Source organism: Tiliqua scincoides, chromosome 2 (genome assembly GCF_035046505.1).
Source record: "Tiliqua scincoides isolate rTilSci1 chromosome 2, rTilSci1.hap2, whole genome shotgun sequence".
Taxonomy (NCBI): Eukaryota; Metazoa; Chordata; class Lepidosauria; order Squamata; family Scincidae; genus Tiliqua; species Tiliqua scincoides.
Genome location: NC_089822.1, coordinates 22,907,905 through 22,913,904, shown reverse-complemented (window position 1 = coordinate 22,913,904; position 6,000 = coordinate 22,907,905). Strand labels below are relative to the sequence as shown.

Sequence of the window (6,000 nt, the reverse complement as noted above, 5' to 3'; positions counted from 1 at the left end):
CATGGGACTGATGCAAAGAGGTGTGCATGCTGTGGTGAGGCTCCCTGCAAAACTTAGTGCTTTGCACCTCTCTAGCTATGTCACTGGTGAGATGCTCTAGGCCATTTATTTTAAGTGCTATAGAAATTACTGAATAAATCTGTCAACATAAGAAGAGCCCTGCTGGTTCTGGCCATAGGCCCATCTAGTCCAGCTTCCTGTATCTCACAGTGGCCCATTAGATGCCTCCGGGAGCACACAAAACAGGACACCTGAATCCTGATGCTCTCCCTGGCATTCTGAGGCAGCCTACATCTAAAACCAGGAGGTTGTGCACACCTGTGATGGACTTTTCCTCCAGGAATTTATCCAATTGCTTTTTAAAGGCATCCAGGTCAGATGCCATCACCACATCATGTGGCAAGGAGTTCCGCAGACTAATTATACGCTGGGTAAAGAATTATTTTCTTTTGTCTGTCCTAATTCCCCCAACACTGTGGGGGATGTCCCCTGGTTCTGGTGTTCTGTGAGAGGGAAAAGAGCATCTCTCCATATTCATCTCCTGCATAATTTTGAGTGTCTCAATCATGTCCCATCCCCCAGCCTCTTTTCTAGACTGAAGAGCCCCAAACACTGTAGCCTTTCCTCATAAGGGAGATGCCTAGCCCACTAATCATTTTGGTTGCTCTGTTCTGCACCTTTTCCATTTCCACTATATTCTTTTGGAGGTGCGGCAACCAGAACTGGATGCAAAACTCCAGGTGTGGCCTTACCATTGAATGGCATTATAATATTAGCTGTCTATTCTCAGTACCTTTTCTAATGAGCCCAAGCATGGATTTACCCTTCTTGGCAACAGTCCCATGCATGTAGGTTAAAGCATGTACACCATTGAAATGAAGGGGGTGCTTCCCTGCACAGTGACGCCCCTATGCCTGTCTGTGCAGAAATAAGAAAGAAGGGGCTTACTTCCAACAAAGTCTGGCTGGGACTGCAGCCTCAGAGCCTGATCCTATGCCTGTCTACTCAGAAGTAACTCCCATGAAAGTGAACGGGGCTTCCTCCCAAGAAAGTGCAGATGGCGTTGCAGCCTCAGAGCCCGGCCTGGGCCCGTCTACTCAGAAGTAACTCCCCGAGAGTGAATGGGCTTCCTCCCAGGGCAGCGTGGACGGGACTGCAGCCTGCCCCTGCAGCAGCAGCAGCCCCACCCGTACGTGCGAGAGGCGGGCAGCAGCTGCTTCCCAGCGAGGGGCTCGGGCTGCGCGCGCGCGATGCTCCCAGGCGCCCCCCAGCCCTGCCGGGACCAGGAGCCCGGTATCCTGGCAGCCGGAGGCCCGTTACGGGAAGCGCCCCTCTCTCCCGTCTGCCACGCCCCCTCCCGTGACGTCACGCGGCCGGGCTGGCGGAGCGAGCAGTCAGTCAGGCGAGCGCTTCGGAGCGTGGAGGGTCCGCCGCCGCCCGCCTTCAGCCCCTCGTGAGGGGCCATGCGGCGCTCGAGGCCGCGGGGCGCGGAGGTGAGTGTGCCGAGGGGCGCGCGCGGGGTCTCGACGGCCTTCCAGGGGCGGGCGGCGGCTGAGGCAGCGCCAGGCCGGAGGGGGACTTGGCAGCGCCTGGCAGGCGGAAATTCCCCTCCGGCGAGCGGGGGCTGGTCCTTGTGGGCTGAGGGGAAGCGGCCTTTCCTCTCACCGCCCGGCCGCTGCGGAGTCTGCGGCAGCTCCCTGGTGTCTCCCCGCGGGGCCTCTGCACGCGGGTCGCCTCCCGACATTCAGAGCCCCATCCCGGGCTTGTCTACTCGGGGTTAAGTCCCACTAGAGTCAGTGCGGTTACTCCCGGGAAAGTGTGTAGCCTGGGAGCCCCATCCCATGCCTGTCTACTCAGAAGCAAGTCCCATAGTAGTCAATGGGGCTTACTCCCAGGAAAGTGGCTAGGATGGCAGCCTCAGAGCCCATCCTGTGCCTGTCTACTCAGAAGTCCCCTTATAGTCAGTGGAGCTTACTCCCAAGTAAGTGTGGACAAGATTGCAGTCTCAAACCCCAAGCCTGTGCCTGTCTACTCGGAAGTAAGTCTCATTATAGTCAGTGGGACTTACTCCAAGGAAAGTGTGCATAGGATTGTAGCCTTAGAGCCCCATCCTGGATCTGTCTACTCAGAAGTAAGTCCCATTGTAGTTCACAGGGCTTACCCCCAGGAAAGTGTGGATAGGATTGCTGCCTTATGCTCCCGATCAGCATGGCCTCACTTAAGATGCTTTAAAACCCACCCACCTCTTTCTGGAAGTCACCTCATGTGTTGGGGAGGAATTCCCCTGCTGCCCTGCGTTCTGTGTGAGCTGTGACTGTGCACTCCCCTAATTCCTTGTTCATCAAAACCTTATCAGGAGTTTTTGGTGGCTTGGTTTTCATCATAAGGAATGCAGAGGAACAGTGGAGGACCTGGTGGAAGGAATTATCTGGTGCATTTCTCTCAACAGTCTTGCAAACCGTTTCCTTCCCTCTTCAGTAACTCAGAGCAGTGTTTCTCAAGGCTTGTCCTCTGCCCTACCACTTCACATGGTCCACCTATTTGGAGTACCATGGAAATTGGTGATGACATCATTGCCAGTTACATGGAGTTCGGAGGCCAGATGCAAGGTGACAAACACCAGTAAGAGGCTCAGGATGGACAGGACAGCTTTTTCAAGCATGAAGATGCATGCTTTGGCACTCTGCTTGCCAAACCAAGCCTCCTACTGCTGTTGTGTCATGTTCCTGGTTTCACTGCCGGGCAGCAGGGGTCCTACAAGTACCACCAGACATCACCTAAAGTCCCACCTGTGGTACCCATACTGGTGGTATGGTATGGCTTGGTATGGGTGGTACCCATACCGATGGTACTGGTGGTGGTTAGTTGGGAAACACTGACTTAGAGGCGCTTGTGGGTGCCTCACACTCACGGCTGGCCGTGACAAAAGAGATGTAGAGATTCTTTCCCCTGATCTCTCCAGCTTCCACCACTGCTATCCTAGGTTACAATTCTATCCTCACTTACTTGGGAGTAAGCCCCATTGACTATAATAGGACATCTGAGTAGACAGATATTGGATTGGGCTGATAGTCTGACTATTCTTTATCTGCCCCACCTCCCTTCTCTGAAATGCTGATTAAACTCATGAGGAGTACGCATCCTGCTGCAAGAGCTGTACCACCTCTACAGTCACCACCATCTTTTCCCCCCTCACTCCAGTATTTGTATACAGAATAATAACAAACAACACAAGGAAATAATTGGGTGTTTTAAAAACATTGATCAAGCATTGTGCATACAAAACAGATACAGTCTCAAGTAGCTCTGTGAATGGCGTATGTTTTATGATGAATCTTCTATGGGTTGCTTATTACGGAAGTGGGCTGTGCCACGTTGGATTGCAGATGGGAATTCTAAACAGAAAAAAAAATATTTCAAGAAAGAACATGTAAATGTTGGGAAGAAGACTATTATGGGATTTTTATCCTTGATACCTAGTTTTCTGTGTGTAGGGAAGTTGTTTTTTGGATTAAATCCTGTGCCCTGCAATATGAAGACAGAAACTTGGGTTTTATCTCAATGAAAATTGCATTTTAGTTCTGTATTGAATCTTTTCTATATATGTAGCTGGAAGGGGCAGGACCGGTGAAGCTCGACTTCACCAGATCCAGAGCTCCGTTTCAGACTGTACAATCTGACAGAGGGCTCTCCAATTCTGCGCCAGCTCAAGAGCCACCATAGAATCGAGTAGCCCCATTGCAGGGCTATTTCCCTTACTCAGGGAAAGGGGACTAAAGTCCCCTTCTCTCTAGGCACTACTGCAGGCTGCCTGGTTGTGCGTTGGATGCTGTGGCCATTCTGGGCAGCTCAGGATTGGGCTACCCGGTATGCCTGAGCCTATTAAAGTCAATTTGTAAGAGCCAGAAGACTGAATATACTGAATAGACAGAATATTTCAAATGTTCTGAATATTCTCAGATGCTAGCAGCAAATTTCTAGTAACTTGGAAGACACGATTGTATGATATTTTAATGCAGATTGAAGTACAGTGTTTGCCTGAAAAATGGATGTACTAGCATAATCTTAGACATCATTTTGGCATTGCAAGATTTGCAAAATAAGGTGATAGAAATGGTAGGAAACTAATTGAGAGCTAACGCAGTAGTGTGGGGCAGAACATAATTTTGCCAGTCTATTTTTTTTACCCAGAAAACTTTCCTTTTCTAAAAGAGAATTGTTTCATAAAATTAGGATGCAATCCTAAACTCATTTAAAAGCAAGTAACAGTCCAATCCTAACCTGTACTAGAATTGGTGGGCCAACTGGCCTGTGCAATATCCAGCACAGGGTTAGAGGTGGCCGTGGCACAACTCTGGGTAAGAGATATTTTTCCTCTTACCCCAAGCAATGCCCCAGCCACTGCAGTGGGACTACTTGAATCTGCGCCAGTTAAATCGCTGGCACAGATCCGAGCAGACTGGTGTAAGGCCAGGCTGCTTGGGAGGGGGGTTAGGATCTGGCCTCATTGCCTGAGACCAGTCCCACCCCCCTCCCAGGCCCAGTTCACCCACCCTCTCCTGTCCCGAAATGCCCTCCCCCATCCTCTCCAAACTCCTGCGCTAGCAGCCTGCCAGCAGCATGAACTTACCGGCACAGATCCAAGTCTGGCACAGGGAGGCCAGTGTGTGTCCTTGCACAGGCCTTCCTGACTCCTGCAGGTTTGCTTTACAGCACATTCGCAAGACCCGGAAGCCAGCCCAAGGGCCTTGTGCCAGTTTAAGCACAACTCAGGTTTGCACTCTAAGCCCCATTAAACACTGTGGGTCTTAATTCTGATTTAGCATGCAGTGGTTTGTATTGTAAATAACAATGAATTGATACAATATCAATCAAATTGAGAAGTTTCAAAACTGTAATTCATTTTAGGTGTCTTTTCCGTGTATATGAGACAAATCTGTCTGTGGCTTCATTATTTGTACAGGGCAAATTAAAATGCACAATACAGATTTAGAACATAAGGACATTTTCTAGAAAACCCACATCACTGGCTGAGGTGAAAAATTCCTAGTCACAATTGAGAATATCCAGACATAAATCATAGTATGGGTTTGATGATTATATATACAGGCACTTCTAGATTTATATGGTCTTGATTTACACATTTTTGAAATAGTGTAGTGTGATTTACAAATTAATACCAGAAATCTAATTTATGTGGGTAATTTTTTTAAATAACATGGTCAACTATTTCCTAGCAGAACTACTCAGGAAGACATGAAGATGTTTTGTGAAGTTTGTCAGCTTTGAAATACAATTGATTAGTACAACAAATTGTGTTCGTCCCTTCTCCTCTTGCCATCTAGGTACCCAATAGCAGACAAGGAAGAGCTGGGAAGTAAAGTGCAGGAGTTGACAGTTTGGTGGTTGTTTGGCTGCTCTGATCACCTTGACAACATAGTGACCAAACAGGGATCACTACACTATGCAATGAGACAAGTCTTACCTATTTTTCTTGCTCCAAGATTCAGAGGAAGCCTCATCATGTTTGCCAGATGATAGTGCTGTGGTGGCTGATAGTGGTCCATCTAGTCCAGTACAGTATTGTCTTCTCTGACAGGTGTTCTCAAATAATTCAAACAGGCATCTTTTCCAGTCATACTGCTTTAGATTCTTTCAGTTGGAATTGCAGGGAATTGAACCTCAGACATTTTACATGCAAATTATGCACATGCAAAGTATGTGGTTGTCACCCCCCATCACAAAGGGAGTTGGGGAGATGGTCCTTTGGAATGGAATATGTTGTAATATATGCTTGGGGAACGTGACTTTTCTTCCATGTAATGCTTTGAAATGTACTTCAGCTACTCGAGTACTGTATATCAGCCCAATCCTGAGCTGTCTGGGGCACGGGGCTGCAGCAATGCCGAAAATGGCTGCCGCTGCATTCTGTACACTCTGGATAGCTGCCGCCTCCTCCTCGGGCGAAGGGGACTTTTGTCCCCTTCCCCCGGGTAAAGC

General features: G+C 48.9%; 1 protein-coding gene across 1 annotated transcript in view; it reads left to right on the top strand.

The window, feature by feature from the left end:
- Positions 1–1,390: 1,390 nt before the first annotated feature.
- IL6ST (interleukin 6 cytokine family signal transducer) overlaps positions 1,391–6,000 on the top strand; it is a 50,579-nt gene continuing 45,969 nt past the window's right edge. Inside the window, exon 1 of the mRNA XM_066614410.1 lies at positions 1,391–1,493. The gene's annotated coding sequence lies outside the window, so the exon portion shown is untranslated. The remainder of the gene's footprint in view (positions 1,494–6,000) is intronic.